The sequence below is a fragment of the Stegastes partitus genome, unplaced genomic scaffold, assembly GCF_000690725.1.
Source record: "Stegastes partitus isolate 25-593 unplaced genomic scaffold, Stegastes_partitus-1.0.2 Scaffold221, whole genome shotgun sequence".
Taxonomy (NCBI): Eukaryota; Metazoa; Chordata; class Actinopteri; family Pomacentridae; genus Stegastes; species Stegastes partitus.
In genome coordinates, this window is record NW_007577952.1 from 185374 (window position 1) to 211300 (window position 25927).

Here is a 25927-nt window from a genome sequence, read left to right on the forward strand (position 1 = left end):
CAAACTGCTGCAATAACAAATTAGAAACTTTTACATCTCATTTCTGAGTATTTGGGAAAAAAATTGCCATTATTCTGCAATAATTAAGTCTATTAGAGTCCATAAATACTCAAATTTAATGCAACAACAAACAAATACTTGACATCCTCTACAGCTATTAAATTAAACACAAGCTTAAAGTTGTGTGTTTAACTTGAGGTGAGACTGGACTGATTCCTGCGAGATGGAGCAGAAACGTTGCTTCATCCACGTTTTTTTGCGCATGCATTATTGATTGTGAGCGCATGACGTTTATGAATGGGTGGAAGTTAACGCATCTCCTTCACCTCCTCCTCCTCCTCCCTCCCCACCTCTCTCCGTTTCAAAGCCGTGATGACGGAGCTGCAGGTCGATTCCTCCCATCGCAGAGAGCTCCCCTTGTTTCTACTCAAACCGTAGACCTACGTTGCGTGCGCAGTTGTGCCGTCGTGAGTCGATTTTACGCGCACAGTGTGTCCCCTCCTTCTCTCCATCCTCGCGCCCCGCCTGGCCACTGTGAAGAACTACTTTTTTTTTTTTCCTCATCTGTTTTCGTTTTTTTTTTTTTTAATCATTTTTTTCCTCCTCCCCAGTCACATGGGCTGTTTGGGTTCAATGTGAGCTGTCGACACCGCACAGCTACGGCTGGTTTGATCATGATTTGAAGGAGGGAGGAAAAGCAAATAATAAAAAAAGAAAAAAAACAGGGACTCCGCATCTTTCTCTCTCCATCTCCTCCTCCTCTGCTGCTGCTGCTGCTGGGAGGCTTCGGAGGATCATGCAACACCTTAAGCCATGGCGAGCTCTGCTGCTCCTGACCGCGCTGTGCCAGCCGGGGATCTCCGACAAATACGGTAAGATGATGCTGGCGCTGATGGTGGCCGAGCACAAATGACAACTTGAGTCACACTGTGCGTCCAGGTGGACTTTATGGCGATACTGTAGGTGATGTTTCATCCCCTGTTGTGTTCTCGGAGCGAATGCATTGCTGTGACATTCTCTATTGCTGTCCTTAATGAACTAAGAGATGAGATGCGTGCGTAAATATGGGAGACGGTAGCCAAATGTGATTAAACCGAGACTGAGGAGAGATGGAGGAGACAAGGAGTGATAGAGGGAGAGAAGGATCCTTTTAAGGAATGATTATTGAGCTTTTGTTTTTATTTAGAGTCCTCTTTTTAGTCGGAGAAGAGAATCCATCAGCTGCTAATGGGAAAAAATTAAAAAACGCCCACATTGGCCTGTGTTTACTACTAGATTGCACCATAAAAGCCCCAAAGTCACTGAATGTTCTGATGCTCAACTCTTCACACTAAATCCACTTTAGATTTAGATTAAATATCAGCATGTATAAAAACTGTCTTCACTGACCGGCCTTCACTTTTATCAGCAGAAATGACAGCAGCTGTAGTAGCTGTTGTGTTCATATTAGTAACAGTGGCAGCAGTGGGAGCTTCACCTCCATCTTTTTGTTAGATTTTAATATTGGTTGATGAGATTTGTCTCTTTTTTGGAGATTACTGCATTGAATGGGCACAATTTGTTAATGCAAAAATGATGCAACAAGTGATTTTTGTTTTTTTGGTTTGCACCCAAATGTAGTTTCATAGCTTTTTTCCACAAACAGTTTTTTTTATTGTCACAGAGACTGAGATTCAGTTTTAATGTTTGAATTAAATTTGTAAATCAGAATTCAAAGAGGAGCTCAGACTGAAAAGGGACCAAATGTTATTCTCTCTCTCTCTGGCTTTCTTCAACAAAAAAACAAATTACATCAACTTTCCTCTGCACTCAATATATATATACATATCCAGCCATGTAAAGGCACATCATGACCTCCATTGCTTCAATTTTATCTTTATAGTGCATCAAACAGCAGCTGATTACATCTAAAGCAGCATTAAAATAACAAGAAACTATAATATACTCTGATTTATTCAAAATCTCTCCAAAAAATCAGCTTAAATTGCTGCTAAATAACTTGTTGCTTTACAGATCGGCATTAGAAGAAAACATACATTCCTGAGAAAACTCAAGAATAAGAAGCAGCGTTAAAAAAAACCCAAAACAACAATGAACAATGAACAATGAGAAGCCACGCTGCGAGCGCCTCCGATTTCAGCACCATGGAGAGAAACCAGCAAACCACTGCTGCTTCCCCTCGTCCATTCATTCCATTAACACCTCTCTGCTTTCGTCTCTGTTCTTTCACACATGAGTCCGTCCATCTGTTCATCTAATGAGCCATCCATCCATATGTCTGACTGTCCATCCTCACACACACACACACACACACACACACACAGAGTATGATGTCTCTGGAGCCGGTTTTGATCCCTGAGGGGGAAGATTTCCCCAAGATCTTCTTGCTAAAGTTACAGAATTCATTTGCACTACTTTACCAAGCACTGGTGCTCGTTTTTCTGCTTCATATGCATTAAAAAAACAATACTTCTTATTGTTATACTGTTGTCCTGGTTACAACCAACCTGGCTGCTGGCCTGAGGAAGCCGACTTGTTACACCTGCTGATGCCGAGATTCACCGTGACATCAAAGCGCCCGAGTGTCGCTGATGTAATGCAACAAAGTGCAAAACAGGAGTGGGCGTCGTGTTCACAGACAACTAACATCATCCTCAGCATTGCATCTGACAAACCAGAACGTACAGGAAATAAATAAATAACATATACCTAGAAATTGAATCTTATCAGTGTTGAAAAGTAAAACAAACTGTCAGTGTGTTTTCAGACTTCTTTGTTTCAGCTTCTTCTCGGCCCATCGTTCCCAGAGGTCCACTCCTAGATGACCAATCAGTATTTGACAACTAGAACTAGCATTTAGTCTTGTAATCAAGCCAATGTGTTGCATAACGACCTTATCGCTTAGCCAGTGCTATTCATGCTTTTTAGAATTATCGCTGAAGCTTGTTTCAGCCACAAGAACAACAGATCAGAGACTCCTGGTCTCTTAGATGGAAGTTATGTCAACATACTTCCTGTCACTAAGGCAAAACATTTTAAGAAAGGCATCTGATTTGGATGTTTAAAAAAAACATAGTTTCAGGGCTAAAAGTTTGAGAAAGCAACTCAGAAACATCAAATACTTGCACTGTGTGCGTACAGTGCTCCAGTTTCTGAGAGGTGAGTCACTGTTAGGTACTGCGTCACTGCATTTAAAGGTGGAGAAAACAGTTCTCGGCCCCCTTTATTCAAGTTTCAATAAGTCCACGGATCCATCATTTCAGCCAACCAGCTGCCATTTTAAGAATTCAGGGGTTTTTTTTTACACCCACTTAGCCCACACAGATTCATCCCGCTATTTATTCATTTATTCTTTTAGATTCTGTTTGAGGCACATAGGGCGTTTTTATAGTGGAAAGAGACTCGAGCTGTGACGTGATGGAGAAAGACAGACAGACTTATCCGTGCATGTTCCGCTGCTGTTGCTATCTGTCGCCGGCCACCTGCTCCTTCCCACATTGCCGTAGCCTCCAAAGTCTCACCCACAAACCTAAAGTCAGAAATAGTGGAACAACTGGAGGGGAAACACAGAGGAATAGTCAAAAACAGAAGTGGCAGCATCACATGTGCGCCCCTAGTTAAACACAGCAATCATCAATTAACAAGTCAGCATAATGATGACTTAACATTTTATCTTCTGTCACACTAATCAAACACATTTGCAGAAACATAGAGAGCATTTTGACTTTTTATTCAGGAAAATACTAAAAAAATTTCCGTTGCTTGGATATTTAGTGGGTTTTTTTCTGGTTAATTAGTTTGAGGGAGCTTCTGTGCCATTACATAAACGATAAGAGCAGCAGTGTATGTTGGCTTGGGAACTAGTAGCATTAGAAGATAGGAACCAGGGTTGCTGGTGCGCCTGTTTTGGTTGCCACCGTGCGTTACGTATGATTCTGATGAGTAGGTTAAGCACACTTTGCCTCATTACTGCCCCAAAGTTAAACCGATTGTTGCCATGGAAATCACTGCGAAAGATTTCATTCTGAGCACCTGTTAGCATTCTCTTTTGTCTCTCCGCCTCAGGTTGCCTTTTCGAGAGAAAGCTGTGCACGCGGGATCAGTTCTGCTCGGATGGTGAGTACAACAATCCAACATGATCTCTTATCTTTTTTTAGCACTTGATCATTAAACTTTTAAGACACTGTGTCTGTACAGAATATGAAATCAATAAACACTTGATGTCACTGGATGCATGCCGACACACCGACTGCGTATGAAAACACACACAAGTCAAGGATTTTTTCCCTCCCCATGTGCCGCCGTGTCTCTCTCCGTCACCTGCCCCTCTCCTTTTCCCTCGTCTTCCTCTAAGCCCCTCCTCCCCATCCCACTGTCTCCATGGCAACACTGACATCACGGTGAGGTCGACACCCCCACAGTTGTTGTGCTAATACAGTGATGAGTCACTGACACACGCTTACGTTCTTCTCTGTGGAAACTGCGCTTACGCACGATCATTGGGCAGAATACTAAAAGGGACGCGCAGCAGACCGATATCTGTGTGTCCGCAGAGCGCTGGAGGAAAAAAAAAAACGTTCAGAGGAAATGAGGAGAGGTTTCTGGTCTGATTGCTTGTAATGAGCCCTTTGTCTCTCTGTCGCCGCGTCTCCTCGAAGGATCAACGACGGAAAATGAGCTGTAAACAATATCGGTGTTTGTTAGACAGCAAATAAGACTAATTGCCCTCTTTTTTTTTTTTGTTTGCTGAAGAACTCCACAGACGGGTCTAGCAGAGACTAACACCTTAAATAAAGAACGGCCAGCGACTGTATCGGGTTTAGATAAAGAGGTCGAGGGAGTGAATCACTACAAAACCTGCTTTTGAGCCCTGATTAATTAACACCATCCGCTTCATTTATACGTTTAGAGTAAAGTCACTGTAAAATTTTGAGCCTTGAAATTAATGATTTTACTTGTTGGTGGATGTTGTGAAATATTCAATTAGCAGCATGTTTTTTTAACTATCAACATTTCATGCTTTTATTTGACCCTCTTAAATTTAACGCACACGGTACACTGAAAATAAATGGCATCTTTTGTTTGGACAGTCTAGCAGTTGTTGATGTGATTACTTTTAGATTAATGAGGAATTTAAAATTAAGAAATTGCACAAAAATGCTGGGAGGTGGTTGTTTTGTCTGTAAAGAAGAAGGTCTTCTAGTTTAACTTATGAACAACTACATAATCTGTAAGTCTTGAACTGAGCAGATGAGCTGATGATCTGCAAAGTGTGATTTTTTTCTTTTTCTCTTGAACCCAACACTAATGAGACACATACGAGCTTGTTTTATAGTGTCCTTTATGATTTCACCACGGCTGTAGTGCATCCACACTTGGCCTTTGAGCAATAATTAGTGTAAAATGTCTAATAAAGTGTGCTCACTGCTCACACAGCCTGCTCTCTCTCTTTGCAGTAAATCTCCAGGCTTCAAGGATTCTTTTAGTTCAAGCCATCTTTCTTCTTCAAGCCCAAGCTGCCTCCAGTGACGGCTAATAGTGATCCTGTCTTGTATACGTCGATGGGTTAAATGGAATGCTTCTTTTTTTCTGTTTTTAAATACTTACAGCTGCTGTTTATTTGCATCTGTGACAGGATGTTTGACTGGCCCTTGTAGGATTTCCTGCACACCAGGCAGTCACTGTCCCCACTCTCGATACATTTGGTGCGAGCAGTGGAGTGTGCAGGTTTTCGTGCTGAGGTCTGTAGTTCTTACTGAAGTCAATCTCTCCAAGACAGAAGTGTTTATAGATCCCCATAGGATCCCTGTGAGCACATTCATCCTGTGTGTATAAGAGGTTCTTAGTCTGCTTTAAGCCTTTCCAAAGACATTCCAGGTTTTGTTGTTGGCCTGTTTGTGGTATTCTGAAAGGTCAATCAGATTGGTTTGCTAATGTTGTCAGCAGCCTGCTATCAGCGTCGTACGCTGTCAGCTGACTTGTGTGTACACAGGTGTAGCACACTGACCTTGCTATGTGGTGGATACCAGGTCAGTGGAAAATAGGGATCTGAAAGCCAACCGTGACTTGTCGTGGGGTCTGCAGTCATTAACTGTAGCAGTGCATGCAAATTTCAGCATGGAGCCACACCAGTCAAGCACATCAGCTGATCAGAGTGCAGCGTACATGATTGAACTAGTGAACAATACCAGGTGTGTATCATAGATATTCCATAAGGATGGACGAAGCCTCCAGGAGATCACCCAGAGGTTTCTGTTGCCATCTTCTCCTGGCTAATTTTAAACGAGCAGAGGTGGAGTGTGAGACGGGAGACGGACCGTCTCATGAAAGCACCCGCCTGTCACTCAAAGCAGCCCAACGATAAATTATGCACGTCTTTAAAACTGAATACAATTTAAATGGGTGAGTTATATCATGATTCAGCCTCTGTACAGGCAAAATGAACCAAAGAGACCAAAACCATTCGTGTTATATACTATTTTGCGTCTTTAAACTTTGCCATAAGGCTTCTATGATTAAAAACACCAGAGATGAAAACAGTCAGGCCATAATATACAACTCCTGCTGGTTGTTTTGTGTGTTTTTTGTCATTATGGCAGTGGTTGTGGGTTATGGAACGTATTGCAGCTGAACTGTTTTCCACTATTTTTATGTTTGGGTGGCGTTAAGGTATTGATGGAAGCCAATCAGAATCACAATTCCTTTGAGACTAATTTCTTCTGAGAACTTTCTAAATCCTGCATTTTGAGCAGAATGTCGTGTTTTCTTTTTTCGGATTCCTCTGCACAGCAGCATACAATGTCATACACTATGCTCACTGACATCTACAGAAACAGCCCGAGCTCCCAAAATAGTCCCAAATCCAATCGAACCATGCGGTTTACTGTCTTCCCTCTATTCATCTTCCAATTTTCCTCCTCGTGACCCTCTTCTTTCTGTCATCATCCAGTTCACCAGTTAGAAAAACAGGAACTACGTACTTTATCAGTGCAATACACTGCCAGGATACAATATCCGGTGTCGTATCACATCATCAACATCAACTATTTGTAATTTGATAAGGGTTTTACAATCACTGGGATGTGATATATGAATGGAAAACAGTCTGTGTCTCGCTAGGCAGGGGAGAGATGCTCCTATCTGTATCTCTATATATATCTTTGCTGGCATTCTTTTTCAGACTGTAAGTACGCACATAGACTAGATGGATAAGAACTCTCCCCAAATTCTGCTAAGTGTTTTAAGTGCGATGGCCTTTTATGTCTGGGTTACAAACTAAATCACGAACAGTAGTTTTAGCTGCTGTTAATGTCTGACAGAGCTTCAACTCAAAGTTCTGGATGTTGTTTTTGACTTGACATTCAAAAGAGTGGCCTCGATTTTTACAAGTCGTTTGTTGTAATTACCTGCAAATTCTTTGCCATTACTTAACGCAGCTGCTAAAAATCATCCTGCAGCTAAAATTGATTGACTTTTGGGCTCAGAGATGTCCAGGCGCTCAGCCTCGGCCACGTCATCGCTCACGCCCGATTTGACTCAGGTTTAAAATTAGCATCCGACCTGATGCATGACAAACACGCACCTGGCTCCTGACTTTTTGGACAAAAATAAGCAGCGGCGTTTCATATAAAATGTGTGGCTATAAAAACACATTAATCCTCCCTAAGCTGCTCATTATAACAAATCACCATCTCGCTGTGGCAGATTGGGTTGTGTGAGATTTTGCTGGTGTGGAGACCACGGTGACTCATCGGTGCACCAGATAAAACATAACGCTCCTCTGCTTTATCTTTATTCACGTCACATGCAGTCTACAGTCTAGCAGTATTTTCTTTTAGATATATATATCAATCTTGACTGAGCTTTTTTTAGAGTAAAAATCACAGCCTTAAAGATTGTTTTAGCTGTTCAAACTTGTATCTTTGTAATAAAGTTGGAGTTTTTTCAGTGAACAACAGAAGTGAGTACACCCTGTACAATAAAGGGTTCTACTGGATTTAACTCAGGTGACACACGCGGGCAGGTTAATGCCTTCATGTTTTCCTTCTGTAGAAACTCTTATGTGATTTTGTGGGCTTGAGATCGTTATCATGCTGGATTAATCCTCATCTTCCAAGCTTTTATCGGCTGGGAGTAGGGGTGTAAAGATTCACCGGAAGTCGATTTAAACTTTAACGATACGGATCGATCTATATCTGCTGTGGAGCGGTCAATGTGACGTTGTTCTGACCCTTTTTTCTTTAATTTTTTTCACCACGCAAATAGATTCAAGCTGCATCACATCGAATCGTATCATAACCCATGTATCTAGATTCGTATCGGATCGCCTCTTAAGGTAGAGATGCACACCCCTAGCTGGGCATCATCTTGTCAGTCAGTATTTTTGACATATTCACATGGAGTGGTCTAGAAATACCATCTCTTGCTTTTGCACTCATGCAGCCCCACATCATTATATTGCCACCTCCGTGCTTCATTACTGGGACTATGCATTTACTGTGGCAGTCTTAGCCAGGTTCACCTCCATCTGAGTCAAACAAATGTACCTTAGTCTCATCCAACCAAAGTATGTGGCCCTGATATTCATTCTTTTCATGTCATTGAGATCTACATTATGCAAGAAGCTCTCAGTAGTCTGTCCTTAGACGACCACTGCAGCTCTGATCCATGGCCTGTTTTACACCTTCTGATTATTGCTGCTCATTAAATGGAGCTAAACTCTTTGGCTGAGGTTCAGGAGAGGGACCACACCTCCATCACTCCTCCTCCTGTTGTACACCTCTACACACCACTCTGCCCTTCCCACTTTGATGCCAGTCTGAAAGTATTAGGAAGCTCTTGACTCACCTCATCCATCGGCCCTCCATGAGGGAACGTCCAACTGCGGATCTCCTCCACCCCAAACAGTCTGATCCACAACGATCCCCGGAGACGAGAAGATCTGCGTTGATCCAGAAACTACATTAACTGTCGCTCCTCCTGAAGAGACTCCAACCAGAACTCCCCTCATCCGACCCCACCTGAAACCAGGGGGGCCCTCACAGGGAATAATGAAGCGTAACTACCCCCTCCTCTACTTTCACTCGCTCCGGCGCTGATGTCCGAAGCAGGTGAGCGTCCAGTGTTGTGCCGTAAAAAGCACCCCCTCTCAAGGAGCGCAGTGACAGCCATTCGCCTGTAGATGAAAATAAAAAAAAGTCCAACAGTAATATTTAATATTTGTCTGTACATGGTCATGTGGAAATAATGAGAACAACAGGGATAGATTTGGTCTGAGGATACTGTGAAAAGTAAAAAATGCCCCCCTCCAGATTTACTGGGGGGATGCATATTCTGGCAATGGGGTCAGAATAGCTCCACTCCCTCCTCATCATGATGGCCCCAAACAATGCCAAGCAGCAATCAGCTCGTCACAGGCATGCTCCTTCTCTTGGTTTTGGGGGTTTCATGGTCAACAAAAGTCTCCGTACCACAGCCTCCCAAGTTCTGACAGCTTCTTGAAAAACCTCTCTAGCTGTCTTCAGCAGTATTCAAATATCTACCTCATCGTTATTGCTATCCTCTCAGAGCCACGAATGGTCAAGCAAAAATCCATTCTGTACTCCACTAACTTAAGCATATCCCCCACACCACATCAGCTCATCTAAGTCATCGCCAACAAAACACTCATTTGCATCCAACAAGCAATCAAGTTTCAGTTTAGTCATGTGGTCCTGGCCAGGAAAACAGTCTTTTGACTGATTTTTAGTTGGTCACCATTTGTCACGTATCTTCCATCTTTGTGAGGTGAAACAATCAGATTTTTTAAATTCCTCTGGCAATTTAAAAAAAAAAAATGTTTGCATGTAGAGCCATGATGCTGACAAGCAAATAGACACAAACCCATAGGTCCAAAAACTGAGTAAATTCTGTTTTTTACAGCTGATTTTAAAGCCATGTTCATGCAATTAAGCACAATAAAATCATGGGTATGCTCGTTAGGGTTTTCATAATTACAGAGTTTCTCATTTCTGTGTCAGTGATCACAAGCTTAGCCACTGTTGTTGCACCGAGTTTCTAGTTTTGGGCCTGTATCAATTTAATATTTAGTATAAGTACTTCTTTATGATTGTTCAAGAGCGAAAATACCGAATATGTCAACTTAGAAATAATATATTTATTGAGCAGTGATGCAATTATGAATCATTTGAAGCTGAAGCGACACTGGGCAGGAGTCTGCTCATTTCAGTTCCCAACTATAATTCATGAGGATAATCTGCTTTTTTTTGAATGCCTTCTCTCTTCTTGAATCTTGTGTATCGGAGCGAAGCGAGCGTATTTTTAGTGTAAGTGCTTAATCCTGTGCTTTCAGATCATCTTCATTGTAGCTTACGTCAGAATGGAGTGAATTGTAATCATGTATTTATCATTCAGAGGGGGGCTGACACTTTTATACCACGATGTAATGCAAGCAAACAGTCCTACAGTACAGCAAACAGCAGCTTTGTCAGGCTGAGAATGATGCATCAGCTCCTTTCTGGCTGAAGAGCAGATGCATGAAATTGTGTGGGCTAAGGTTGACATAATGTACAGAATGTGTGCACTTCTTTTTTCTCTCTCTCTCTCTCCTGTTGTGAAGTGCTCGTTCAAGGAAAATTCAAAAAGAACTTTGGATTTGTTTCTCTGTACATTTTGTCCCGTTACTATTTACTACAAATAAATTGGATGAGATGAATTCATGATCATGAAAACAAAAGTGTTCACAGACAATAGCACCAAGCAAATACTGTTATTATTTATGTTGCTGTGAGGCTGTTTGTGGGTTAGCAACTGTTTCAGAATGAAAACTGTTAAAAAATTTTCTTAAAAGCACACACACACACTGACGGTGGCAGAACCTTGTCAAAAGGACTGTGACAAGCTGTATAAGTGTGTGGGCTGTACTTCAAAACTATGACTCACTGCTGTGGGCTTGGGCGGTGTGGGCTACCGTAAGAATTACAGTTATTATAAAGCACTGTGCCGCAAAGACAGCATCACTGTAGCATTTGTGGTAAAAAATCTACACAGATACAGCGAAAAAAAAATCAAAAGAAAATTCAGCTGATGCCTCGTTAAATAACGGGTTTGGTCTCCGAGGCCAATCAAGATCGAGTGTGATATTTCCTTTTAAGCGGTGCTGCGTCACTGCTGTTTGGTGCGATTTCTTCACTGCAGACATTTTGACAAACAACACAAATCACAAGTGTTGCAAACAACAATAACAATGGTTCCTTTCTGTTCAAGTGCCGCAGTCACGCAGTGACGCTGCGCTCGGCTCCTGAGACTGGTATGAAATGGATCTCAGCCAGATGCTATTATTTACACCTCTGCTCTCCTACTGTGTCAAGTCAAAATGTGCTTCATGAAAAAGAAGTCAATAAATTGAGTCGGCGTTCTGGCCTCCAGTGACTTCAGAATGAAATCTCTGGAGGCTGCACTGGCAAAAAAAAATTGTATTAAAAACATTTACAGCTCAGTGTGCATGTGTGTGTGTGTTTATTCCAGATGGGTTGTTTGGTCAGTGCCGAACCTCTAAGCAGGACCAGGTCCAGTACCAGGTGTCGGTTCCTGTGCTGAAGAGGATGCAGGAAGTGCTCAAACAGCTCATGCTGCAAGGTAAGAAAGAAATGTTAGTAGAATATATTGACAAATCTTAAACTGTTAAAGTCATCGAAGATACAAAAAAATCATCATGCTCATCTATGCTTTATAAATAATGGTAGAAATCCATTTATAAGATGAACATTTGATTACAACTCCTATCAGAGCATGTAGGAAGCAGCATTGATTTCAGAAGCTCTTTCTCCGTCTGTTCCCCGACATGCACTGCTGTCTTGCACTTTGGCTCTCAGATTTTGTGGCTTTCCTTAATGGCTGTGTCTGTGTGTGCAGGGCTGTCATGGCAAGATGACATCACCCAGTATATTTTGTCAAAGGAGCTAAAGCGAGTTCCTCACACCACCCTTCCCTCCAAGCCAAACTCCTCATCGTCCTCGTCGCATTTGCCTCAGTGAGTACATTCACACAATACCAATTAGGCAAAGGACAAAGTCAGATGCTTCCATTCATTCCACCTTTCCTTTAAAATCTAACCTCTATTTCTAATCTTGCCTCTGCTTTTTTTTTTTTAACCAGGCCCAAACAGCACATCCCTCACCACCAAAGTTCCAAGTCGGGATCTCCTGGTGGCAAATACGTGGACTACATGATCGTTGAGCCCCCTCAGTCCCCGCTGCGCATGCAGACAGCATCCATGGACCCGTACACATATCACCAGGTTCATAAAAACACACTGTGACTGTACAGAAGCTGATGTGTGTTATTAATAGAACTGTACAGCTCATGTGGTTACAGCACGCAACGATCAAAGCGGATGCAATTACGACAGCTAATGGTGTACTGTGTCTGCCAATCACAGCACAGGTACCAGGATGATGTCGAGAGATCTCTTCTGGGTGCAGGAGGTAGCTATGCACGCCCCTCTTCAAGGTCCCAGGCCAATCAGAGAGAGCGAGAGCGTGACAGGCAGCTGCTGCAGGAGGCGCTGTCTCTCTACCTGGCGTCTGCGCAGCCTTCGTATCGCCACCGTGGGGCTGCTGCCATGACTCCTGCAGGTAAAGGGTTTAAAATAGAACTTTAAAGTATCTGAAAGACGTAAGTGAAGAGGCAATTATAAAAACAATTCATAAAGTACAATCATAGCATTGCTTTTACGTCACTAACTGTGCTGTTATGACCAGGTTTACCCTATTATGAGGACCTGGAGTTGGAGATACCAGTGGACTATGTGGAAGATTACACCCTGGAGGAGAGACTCGGTACTACTGGCAGGCAACAAAGCCTGCAGAATAAGAAAGTTCCTCAGGATTTAGGTGCTCTGTCTGGAACTAACGGTGAGAAAAAGGAACTTATTCATGCTTAAAATAATAATGGCTGCAATGGGAATAACTGTGCAACGCGAGCATAACATCACATTTACGATATGAATGTGCTTACACTGTATGTGACTGCACATAGTAGAGCAAAAACAATGCTAATTTTTGCTGTTCTGTGTTAGATGGTCTGCTCCAGAGGATGTCGGGAGTCTTGCAGAAGTACAGAGTCGACCCCAGAGAGCTCAGTCAGGAGCAGCTCTATAAACTAGCCCTCATACTGCAGCTTCTGCAGGCCCAAGACAAAGCAGGTATAATCCCTTAGCTGCTAATTAACAAACATGGAGGAGGTTTATTATTGGGGGGCAGAATATTTTAAATGCAATAACATCTAAATACCAATGATTTGAGTAGATAGGAAAAGCAAATTATGCTCAATTTGAATCCTGTTTTACTGTTATGTTTGTCTAAAAACAGTATTTTGCCTCTCAACACAGATCCAATTGAGAAAGACCTCATCACCCTCAAGGAGGTACGTCAGCGCTTGTGATTATAAAATGCAATCATACACTTTTTTTTTTTTTTTTTACACTGACAGCTTTTCTATCATCCCACTTAGATGCAGCTGTTAAAAACGGACCGCGTGTCCAATAAGGCGGAGAAGCCGGCTCCTGCTCCCAGTCCCCCCGACGCCCCTCCTGCCCCCTCATCCGCCTCGGTCCAAGCCACGCCTCCAGCCAAGAGCGCCAGCCTCCACCTGTCTGCTTCCCAGCCTCCACAGGCCCCTCCTGCTGCAGCTGGACAAGGCCTGAAGGAGCAGGGGCTGCCACTTGTCGAGGGCACAGGAGCCAAAGAGGAGTATGGGTACATCGTCACCAACCAGAGGTCAGCGCTTGATGAAACTCCTCTTTCAGTTCTTCTGTTTTTACACAAACAAACCCAGAACAGGAGACATGTCTTTTCTTGTGGAGCTAATGATGAGGAAAGGCCGTCTTCATGTGAAAGGCTGCCATGAATGGAACACAGTGGAGTCCACTCTTTTAACTAAAATAAAAAGCAGAAAAAAAAGGATATTTATCCATTTCTGGGCATTTGTGCTCACTGTAAGCTGATTTTTCACTGCAATATAAAGTCCTGCACCTCTACGTAATCCTCTGTTTACACCAACGATGACAAAGTCAGAATGGCTTAAATCATAAAAAAGAAAGGACTTTTTTTATTTCTTTTTTTGGTGAGGGTTTTTTCTTTTTGGCAATAATTGAAAAAAAATATAAAATGGAATCAACATGTAAAGTAGTTTTCCAGGTGCCCACAGGTGTTGCTAGTACTGGAAAAATCAGTGACTACAAACTATAGATATGTCACTACTTATACTTTTAATTTCAGTACTTTTCTTTTTCTCTCAGTGTAAACTCAGCCTGTAGTTCAGTCAGAGAGTTCCTGAATTTTTGTCACATGATCCTAGCTGAGCCACTTGTGGCTTCACGGTTGTGCCGAGGAGCACTTTTTTTTTTTTTTTTTTACGGAATCTAGTTAACCCAAATGGTCTATTTCTGCAAAATGATTTCGGGGTTAGGCTTTGGGTTAACAGTAGTAGTACCAACACTATCCCAAATTTTAACCCAAGATTCTGTCAAGGTTTGACAGAATGGCACGTCACAGATGAGTAGCTCAATAAGCATTGTTGAAAATCTAAAGGTTCTACATGTTTTTACAGTTTGATGCCCTGATTAATGCTTAAATTGTGGCTTTCACGTCTTTCTAACTTGCTGGTGGGTTTTGGCGTTCAGTTTCTAATAAGAATAATGTTGTTTTTTCATTCGTAGTCCTCTGAGCCTGTACGATGGAGTGAAGCTGTTGGAGCTATTGGCTGATAAAATCCACTTGGCAACCAGCAGCTTCATCAACATCAGGTAACACCACAGTTCATTTGGATGTGCCGTACACGTGTACTACTTTACTCTCCATGCTTATGTTACGTTTAACCGCTCTGAAGCATCCAACATGCGTGTCCCTGTGCTTGTGTGTCACCAGCGTCGTCGGACCCGCGTTGACTTTCCGCATCCGCCAGAACGAGCACAACATGACGGCTGCAGAAGTGGCTGCTAAAGCTGGTGAGACTCGAAACAGACACGCTAACACCTACCTACCCACACACAGGCGAAAAAGACGTGGGTACATCATCCTGTTACTGCCACAGTGTTCTCCTCAAATACTGCTTTTTTATTTTTTTTTCACTTCAACAGTATCCGAAAAGAACTTCCTGGAGTCGGAGACAGGCCTGAAGATCGTACAGACTGGTGTGGGAGAGGTACTTGATACCACACACTCACGGTGACACACTTCTGCGGCTCCTCCTATCGGTGACATATGGAGCGGTTGTCAAGGCAACAGAGATATAATCATTCCCCTCTATTCTTTACACTGTAACGGAATCATGAATGTGTCCTGGCTTGGCAGATCATCAGGCTCGCCGCTGTCAAATCCCAGCAGTTTTGTTTTAACAATATGGCTGCTGCTTGTCTTTTAGTCAGGATAAGATTCTTCATTTGTGGTAACAGTGAGGACGGACGTAGAATGATCAGTGAGAATATGTTGATTAATTCTTATTAAACAAAAACAGTCCATCCATCTCTCCTATAAAGATTGTTTTCCGTCCGCACTTTGTAATGTTGTGTCTAATCGTACGTCCGTGTGTGTGTCAACCCTTGTGGCCGGAGCGAACAAGCGAGACGACACTTTACAACAACCAGCGTTTCACTTGTTGCCATGGCGTTTCATCCCCTCACCCTCACCCTCCCCTCCTGCCCCCACTCCCAGGTCCCAGGTGCTATGGCAACAGTCACATGTGTCATTAACCTCATTATCCGCTGTTCACACAAACAGCGTGATTCCAGGCGGCCTCTGAATCATCAGCCACATCTCACACGTCTAATGGATTGATAACGAAACGCCCATTTAGATGGAACATCTGGATAACGTGCACGCCGACCGCATCCAGGGGGGGCAGAGATAACGTCGTAGTTGTGCTACCAGATCAGTTGGCAGTGTTTTAAATCAGCTAATAGTGATGTTTACACTCATTAGGAGTCAGTTGTTAGTAATCCATTGCTATGATTTGTCTTTGTTCCTGATTTTAAAGCGTTTCTGATGATTTTATGCGATTTCAGGCGGTAAATTCACAAGCTAAGGTTAATTCCTTCTGCGATTTAAGTAATTTAAGTAAGCTTTGTGTCTCAGAAGTAATCATAGGATAACAGTACGGACAAAGCTAAAATATTTTGTACAAATTAGGATCTCTGTTTTCTGCTACGGTTCCCTCTGTTATATGATAATCCAGTTTATCTGCTATTTGCGGCTCTTGATTTGCTTTCCGAGGTTGACCTTTAGAAGGAATTTGTTCTTTCAGGAGTGGTTCGTTTAATGTCTTTTTAGTGAAGTGGCAGTTTTGTGTTTTTTTTTTTTTCTTTTTGGACAAAGGTTTTGAGTGATTGAGGAACAAACAGACCACGCACAGGATTTAGCTCTGAAATGGCAAAATGTTAAAGGTACACTTTGTAGTTGCAGCAGGTAGCTTTGTTAAAAAATAGTTTTGAAATGTGGAAAAGAAAATGAGGCACAGTTGGAGCGACACTCTGGGGCAGACTGTAATGTGCAGCACTGATGTGTGGCACGTCCCATGCAACGGTTGGCCGGTCTCCGTGTTGCCTCAGCTGTCTTTTTAATGGGCTCCTGGGGCATACCACCTTGACCTTTCAGAGCTCTGTCTTTAAATCTCAACTTCAGCTGCTCATCGAGTGCACAGTGCTGTCATGTGCAGTTACAGAGAAACAAATCTTTTGTTAAGATGAAATGCGTGACCTTTGAGATGCTGCAGTGAGGGTGAAACTCCCCGGAGCAGCTTGGCCTGGGCTGACTACTGATGCGCCCGTTGAAAAGACAGAAGTTCCGACGAGATAATGATCTGTTTTCTTTGCGTTCCTTTCCCCCCCTCCCCGCCTATAGCTTGCTCACCACTCTTTGTGATTGTCTTTTTTCTTCGTAGAGGACGGATGCACGGGGTCTCCCTCAGGTAACCAGGGTTTCCCAGGGCTCCAGTGGGACAGTCATCACCCTTGTTTCCATGGCAGTTGTTGGAGGCGTGTTGGTATTGGCCATGGCCGTTGCTTGTCTCAGGCACTATGCTCAGCAGGTGGCCAATGGCAAGCTTGGCCTGGGGCCAGAGGGAGGAGCAGAAACACACTTTGACTACCAGGTAAGGCAACATACAGTAAAGGCATCATGGACTAATAAAGCGCCTGCACATGTACGTATAAAATGGGCTTAAAGGTTTTTAAGAAGAACAGTGTTGTCAAATATTTTAGCTGAATATGCTAATAAATGTGTCAATTTGTTATTCATGGAATATGGAATATTAGGAAAATCATAGATCAGGCAGGTGATTGTGTGCAGGTAACATACATTATATTTAGAGTGATGCAATAAGCTGAAAACATCAACACATTAACCATTTGGAACCCCGAGCAGGGTCCGGGCATTTTTACATTTATTTTACATCGCATTTTTACTCACTGTAGGCTCAGCCTTTACTGCAATATAAAGTCCTGCACCTCCATGGAAAGCACAGCCAGCCTAGAAGTAGAAAGAACTCAAAAATGTCTGATGCACAGGATGACAAAGTTAGAATCTCACAAATCATAAAGGTTTTATGCAAGAGTGCCCACATGCCTCACCAATACTGAAAAACATGGTGTGTTTACATACTATAGGATATTTTACTACTAATATTCTTAATTTGTTTCCTTACTTGTCTAATTGTAAACACAGCCTGCAGTTCAGCCCAGTTCAGCCAAAAAGTCTTGGAATGTTTGTCTCATAACTGTAGGTTGCAGCTGAGTCGCTTTTTTTTTAAGTAAGTCGCTTTTTAAAATGAGACACGTAGAATACAATTATTTTGTTAAATATCACAGTTTAAAGCTCAGGTTCTGTTAATTCTTCTGATGGAACTGCACATCGCACATGATGAGGACCAGCAGAAAGTTGAAAATCAGACAGTTTTTTCGGTTTTAACAGCTTGTTGCTATGACAAATGCTGTAATATTTTGTGGTTTTGTAAAAGTTAGTAGTGTTCCATCTAAATCCACTGGTGGGTTTTGGGATTCATGGGGTTAATACATACCAACTAATTAAATAAATACTAATATATAGTTGCTACCCTCATGTGAATTCCGTCAATTATTTTTCTTACCATTTTGCAACCTCTTTACTTCATTCAGGAGCTGTGTCGGCAGCACATGGCGTCTAAATCCTCCCTGTGCCGCCAGGACTGCGTGGGCGGGGGGAGCAGCGGCATCGCGGGCTCCGCTATAGGAACCGGCGCTGGTGGACGGAGGGGTACGGACACGTCCCGCGTCAGCAGCGTGTCCTCCCAGTTCAGCGATGGTCCTCAGCACAGCCCGTCCTCCACCCACAGCTCCACCCCGTCCTGGAGTGAAGAGCCGGCCCAGTCCAACATGGACATCTCCACTGGTCACATGATCCTGGTGAGCAGAGAGGAAACTGACTCTCTCCTGCTATAAAAAAAATAATCCTTGACGAGCAAATGTTGATTTCACATCTCTCCCCCAGGCGTATATGGAGGATCACCTGCGCAATAAGGACCGCCTTCAGAAGGAGTGGGAGGCCCTGTGCTCCTATCAGGCCGAACCCAGTTCAGTAGCCGTGGCCCAAGTCCCGAGCAACATGGACAAAAGCAGACACGCCGAGTCCCTCCCCTGTTAGTTCATCAATGTGTCTTTTAATCATTTATATTGTTTGTGGGATTTCATAGCCTTGAACTGCAAAGTGAATGCTAAAGTTAAAAAAAAGTATCACCAAATTAAATATCCTGACCTTTAATTGATATTTTTAGCACATAATTTAATCTGTATTATCCATTTATTATTTCATTAAGTTCTAATTTTTTGAAACGCTTGCTTTCTTTCCCAGATGATCACTCTCGGGTGAAGCTGAAGGCTGAAGTAAACCCCAACAAACAAGATTACATCAACGCCAGCATCATTGTAAGAGTTCTTCTAATAATCCAAAACACTCCAATAAACAGCCATTCTTTCATTATTTTCATGTGTAATTCACTTTGGACCTGCAGGTATTTGTTGGCGTTCTACTCTGCTCTGGTTAGACAATCTCTACACTCACTGTATATCTGACTCTCTGAGCAGTAAACTTATAAAACGCTCTGCTGTTTTCTATTTCTTTCTAATCAACAGTTCGATCACGACCCTCGCCAACCGGCTTATATCGCCACACAGGGACCTCTGCCACACACTGTCGCTGATTTCTGGCAGGTCGGTACAATCTTCCCTCTGCTTTCTTTGACTTTTTTGTTTTCCACTTTGTCTTCCTCGCTTGCAACTGAATTTACCTTCTATTCAATGATATAAAAAAAAAAGACAGAACTATAACAACGTAGGCCCGAAGCATCCCATCTACGGAGAATCTGCTCTGTTACAGCCTCGTGTTACGCAATTACTGACAATCACATCATCTTGGTGAGGGTGTGTTTGTTTGTGTCTTCATACGCTCGCTTTGTTCGACTTCCAGATGGTGTGGGAGAACGGCTGCACGGTGATTGTGATGATGACGGCTCTGTTGGAGGACGGAGAGAAGCAGTGCGAACGATACTGGCCTGACGAGGGCTCGTCACTCTACCACATCTACGAGGTTAATCTCCCGCAGTCCTGTCTGAGCTTTAAATGTAGCACGGAAGAAACCTTCAGTGTGAGGTGTCCCTGCGTTAGCTCTCTCAGTCAAAAGACACTGTATGTGGACAAGTGATTTGTATTAATAATCTGAAGTTCTGTGTCCAATATTCGGAACCACCAGACCCACCTCCCACCAACCTTCTTTTTCAGATACAGCTAGAGGGGTTGTGAACTCCAAAGATAACAACAGATCATCCAACCATGTCAGCATCATACAATACATTGAATGGCTGCAGTAGAGCTGATAGATCTAGATCAACTAGAGTAGCGTTATTTTCACTTCACCTTTCTCGTTTCCATTCTGCTCCATGTGTCTGATTCAATGGTGGACCCACATCGAGCTAAAATTAAACGAATAACATACGAGGTGTGTCAGAAAAGTTCCAGGACTGGTGTCACAAAAGATATATTTCAAACCCAAACTACAAACTACCAGTTTTCCCCTTCAGACGATCAACCAGCACGTCTACAAAGAGATCCTGGTTTGCTTCGTTCAGTGCTTGAGAAGAGGTGAGAGTTGTGGCAGGACGAGTCGTGGCTGCTTCACTGAGCATCTGACAGTTCCTGGCTGAGAAGAACATCTCTGTGCTGGAGCAACCTCCCTACTCACCCCACCTGGCTCCGTGGGATTTGTTCCTCTTCCCCGAGCTCAAGGGGGTCATCAACGGGACCCACTGAGGAGGATCCTGGAGGAATCCTTCCAGGAGTGCATGGCGGCGTGAAGGCAGAGAAGGCTGGGGAAGTGTGTTAGACTCCAGGGGGATTACTTTGAAAGGAGAAAACTTGTAGTTTGTAGTTTGGATTTGAAATATATCTTTCGTGACACCAGTCCTGACACACCTCTTAAAGAAAATAAACTGATTTAGAATTCTGATAATTTTTAGGGCACTAGCTAAATGCACTTTCATTTTTTAAAAGCCACATTCAAGGCCAAAATTGGTCTGTTTCTAAATGCAGCGAAGAGTTTCAAAGGATGGGACTCACTCTGCACTAACATGCACACGTGGCCAGACCAGCTGTCGAAACAATGCAGAGAAGTTGATGTAACTTTGTTTTCTGCCATTACTCCACTATTTCTTTATATTTTCGCTGTTAACGCTAAATTTATGTTCACAATCTTGCACATTGTACCTTAAATGAAGAATTTTGAGAGCAAAGTCAGATATTTGACATTAAATACAGAATTTTAAGATTTGACATCGTTGAAAGTCAAAAATTCGAGGAAAAATTCAAAAGGGAGCATGACGCTGCTCGTGGCTTTGATGATTATTCTTTATGTTCATATTAAATCATTTTAGTATTGTTTGGTATCATTTGATGTCCTGATTGTCAACTTTTGCTTATATGCTGGTGTTCACTTGAATATTTAACTCACACGAAGTTCGCTGCGTCTTTAAATTTTTGGGCGGCTGCAAATTTTAGTATCACAACTAACTCTCCATCAGAAAGTTAAATTGTTCACCCTCTTCTTCTGTACCTTTGTCTGCCACCCCTCCCTCTCTCTCGCTCCGTTCGTCTCTCTCAGGTGAACCTGGTGTCGGAGCACATCTGGTGTAAGGACTTCCTGGTGCGCAGCTTCTACTTGAAAAACGTCCAGACGCAGGAGACGAGAACCTTGACGCAGTTTCACCTGCTGAGCTGGCCTGCTGACGGCATCCCCACCTCCACACGGCCGCTGCTCGACTTCCGCAGGTAAAAAAAAACAACAAAACAAACAGAAAGCCACTTACGCACACACTCCAGGCTCGCTTCAACAGGTTCCACGGGATTTTAGTCATTTTTTTTCTGTAAATAAACACAAAGCGGAGCAAGCAGATGGTCAGGATGCAGTGTGTGAAATATTATGTTGACTCAATAGTCCCATCAGCGGGTTTGAATCCTTCTGATTTCCTCCATCGCGTCCATTCTCTTCTCTTCGTTCTCCACCCTTCCCGTCATTTACCCAGCGTTTAATCAAATAATTTCATTTCATGCCTCATCCATCACCCTGGCTCTCTCTCTCTCTCCCTCTCTCCCAGTGTGCAGGTTGATGGGTTTGTATTTTAACATCTCCCAGTGTCATTTTTGTGGTTTGCAGCTAGTACTCTGGCTCCAGTTGCATAGTCACAAAAATGAGCATTGGCAGGTGTGACTGGCTACTGCAAGAGGGACAGTGAATCTGTGGCTTCCTCTTCACCTCTTCTGTCCTATAATCTCATCTCGCTGTCCTCCACAGTTATCATCACGCAGCATCTGCTTTTTCCTGTCCTGTCAAACCTTCCCACAATCTGGGTTGTTTTTCTATCTGTCATTAACACATATTTCCATCCCTCATATGTAACTCAACTCCATCACTGGCTTTGTTCTCATTGCCTTTCATGAGAACAAAGCCATCAGCTACCCGCACAAGTGTGTTGTGTGCATTTAGTCATCTCCTAACTGCTGATGTATATTTAATACATGTGTGAACAAGACCAATTGCAAAGTTTGTGTCATAAAGTGTACAATAAAGCACCTTTCCTGTCCTTTCGTTTTCTTTTCTTTCTCTGCTGTCCCTTGTTTGTGCTTTTCAGGAAGGTGAATAAATGTTACAGAGGTCGATCCTGCCCAATTATTGTGCACTGCAGGTAAATAAAGTAAAAGCTTCTGGATGGGTCGTGGATTTCTATGACACACCAGAAATGGCAGAAATATGCTGGATACATGTTGTGCTGGCAGAGTGGGTAGAAGTGCGATGTGTGCTTTGACAGCTATGCGTCTCTGTTACTTCCGCAGCGACGGCACCGGCAGGACTGGCACGTACATCCTCATCGACATGGTGCTGAACCGCATGGCCAAGGGTGAGCTGCCTGTACATATGCATACGTAGAGCGCAGAGAGTGTGCAAGATGAGCGAAATTGGAGTGAAGCATTTTGAAAGGCGGATATTTTGTGATGTAGGATGAGTCAAGCGGAAGATGTAGTACCTCTCATGGACACTAGAGGGGGCTATAGTTACAAAATAGTTAAATAATTCTGCTTGTGAGACGTTTGGGTTGTTATTCCACATTGAAGTATGCATACATGCATGAGACTGTGTCTAACATAGTAACATGTACACTATTATTTTGTCCATTCATTAGCTGTATCCTCTTTATTCTTTAGCTAGATGCTGATAATGCTGCACGTTTGTGGATCGAGCAGTTAGATTGCACTCTGTGATGTGACATGCAGTATGTCTGTAGCATGACTCCTGTTGTTTGGCCTACTTTACTGTCTGACTGCAGCAGACAGAGCCATTCATTTGTGGTAGTGTGACTAAATAAGAAGGAATTTCTGAGGATTCCTGGTCAATCCAAATATTGCACCAGTGTCAGGTCGTGCATTTTCGTCCTCGGCCTTCAGTGGCGTCCTGCCTGAATCAAACCACCTCTTAACACCGTCATCATGACGCCACGGCTATAGAAACCATCAGTATTATGCAGAAAGGCAGCATAACAGGACGTTGCATCGCAGACGGGTATCTTATGTAGAGAGAATGAATGAAATTACGAAAGCAAGAAACCCAGTTAATATAATTTTTTTCTTTTCTTTTCTCTTTTTTTTTTTATAATTAGTTTCCATTAACTGCAGCCACAGCTGCTCCACATACATCACATCTAACAGGAGCATCAATATCAACCCAATAAAATGACAAAAATGTATATTTTACTCACCAAAACAAACTCCATCCTGCTTTCTTTCCTCACGAGGAGTTCAATCCCTCTGTTGAGCAGCTAATCCGTGTGTTTCACTTCCAACAATAAGTCCTGTTCTATATCCATGGAGGCTGATGCTGGAAGTCGGGGCTGCCCAGTTGTGTTTCTGGCACAAGTTTTAATTTGCTTTAAGGCTGAGAATGTCCGCTCGCTTAAGTAAAAAAAAAAAAAAAAGACTTTTACGATAAAGTTTTAGCCTGTGCAGGTCGCTACAGACAGGAACCGCTAGCTTTGTCTCAGCTCTCTGATCATCCAATCAGAGGATGTGAAAGTCATCATAGACCAGCTAGCTGGCCCTGGGACCACCAACTCTCAATCTGATTGGTTACAGCAATAGTTTCATCGCGATGCATTTCAAGCTACAGACGCCTGCACTTTTGATTCTAAAGGCTTTTGTTCTGTGACCCTGGCAGCACATGATGGCTGAAATATGATTGGATAAAAGCTCTGATATAAACATACGCTGCTGGAAGCACCACAGCCCAGAGACACTATGACATGAAGAGAACAGACTGTTGGGAATAATGTAGAAAGATTAATGCAAAAATATTACGACATAAGTCAGTGATTGTGACAGAGTTTAGGCCAGCAGAGAAGGCCTTGCTGGTCCTGATGGACCACCACTGTATTTCACATATGCTCCCTAAATGAATCATTTCATGGTGGTTTTTTTTTTACAGATCTAAAAGTTGTGAGTTTTATTTAGCTATTTAGGATCACAGAGCTAAGTTAACACATCCAAACCATAGAAAATGAATTGGCTAACGAATAGAAGCTCAGAAGCCTCTTTTTACACTTTTTTCAGTGGCTGAGAGAAGAGACAGTACTTAACACCAAAACAGTGTCAAGGAGTCTCAAGAGCTAGTTGTGATGCTGTTGCTGTTCTTGCTGTCATTAGGAGTGAAGGAGATTGACATTGCAGCCACACTGGAGCACATCAGAGACCAGAGACCAGGCCTGGTGCGCACCAAGGTACCGACTGTCCGTGTGTCCTTGTCAAGTGTTTATTTTCCTGACATGTAGCGTGGACGTCCATCATAACCTCAGCGTCTCTGTCCGTCCTGTCTCTGACCACCACCTTCTCTCTGCTGCTCTTCCCGATCAGGACCAGTTTGAGTTTGCTCTGACAGCAGTAGCCGAGGAGGTGAACGCCATCTTGAAAGCGCTGCCACAGTGAGACGCGGCAGCCGAAGGACACGCCGACGAAATGCAGATACACAAGAGAAACACCCGACCCAAAGGACGCGCCATCCGATCATGTATGTCCGTTACTGTAAATAAGAACTTGCTCGGCCACACTCGGAGCCGTCACCGCTCCCGTTGTCAACCTGCAGTATTTCTTTTTTCATCCACTCATTCTCTGGGTTTTTAAAAACTTTTTGGAAGTTCTACAATGATAAAGGGTAGGAAATGTTTTGTTGGCAGGATGCAAAAGGTCAAATTTCTTCACTATTGTGGCACAAATTTGATCTCCGTCTCTGCTCTGTGAAGTTTCTACCTAATTACACAAGGACCCGGCCAAAAGAAATTACCAGATTCAGAACCTTTGTGCCTGTGTGAACCCAGATGAAACACTTATTCTTCTCCTGAGCACAGATTAGGGAGCCATTGGCTGTGTGGTCATACGGTCAGACAGTCCTTCTGTTTGACTGTAATGGCTTTAACATCAGAGTGTTTTTATCTATCTTACCGCCATCTCATTCAACTTTTGCCTTTTAGTGGACATGATTACCTCAAATGACGAATCAAAGGGTTTGTTTCGGCTGCTCTGATAAACAATCGGGCCAATGTTAAAATTAAATCCCCTTGCGAACTTCTCTACCTTACTGAAACTCGGTGAGGTTTTTTTCTCCATCGTAACTCTCTGAATGTGGTGTTTTGTGTCCAGCAGAATACTGTATACTACTGTCTAGTGTGTGTTGACTTCTGGCAAGTTTTTATTTGTGAGGCTTGTTTTTTTTTTGCCTTGAGAACATGATTGTTTGCTTTCAGCACTGCTCCTTTAGCACCGGTCCACACCCCTCCTCTTTCTCTCTTTCGTGTTCTTTTTACCGTCTCACTCAATGTACGACCTTGTGATTAATGTAAATAATTCATCCTGATGATTGTGTTTATTTCATGTAGCAGACAGATAGAAAATATCTATAAAAATGTATTTTTGACTTGACCTAAATAAATTTGTGATGTGATGCAGCAGAAAACAAACATGAAAGGCTCGAGTGCTCTTTTTTTTTTTGTCTGCTTGTGACAGCACTTCATCTCCATGCTTTTCAGACAAAACTCAAAAGTGAAGCAGTCAAAAATAACTTTTACAATATTGTCAAGATAGTTTTTTTTTTTATTGTCAACTTTTTGATATTAACTCTCCTTTTTGCAGCGATAAACTACCACAGACTGGCTGGGAGTAGTCAGCGGGAAATACTTTATTTTCTCTGCTTTATGTTTTTCAGAAGACTTTTTTTTTTTTTTNCAGTTCCAATAGGGTCTTCGCACCCTTTTGGGTGCTTGGACCCTAATAATCACAAGGGTTTCAATAGGTTCCTTGCACTGTTAG

The 25927-nt window shown here is 42.8% G+C and overlaps 1 pseudogene; it reads left to right on the top strand.

The window, feature by feature from the left end:
- Nucleotides 1–579: 579 nt before the first annotated feature.
- LOC103356778 (receptor-type tyrosine-protein phosphatase-like N) lies at nt 580–25531 on the top strand (annotated as a pseudogene).
- Nucleotides 25532–25927: the final 396 nt, after the last annotated feature.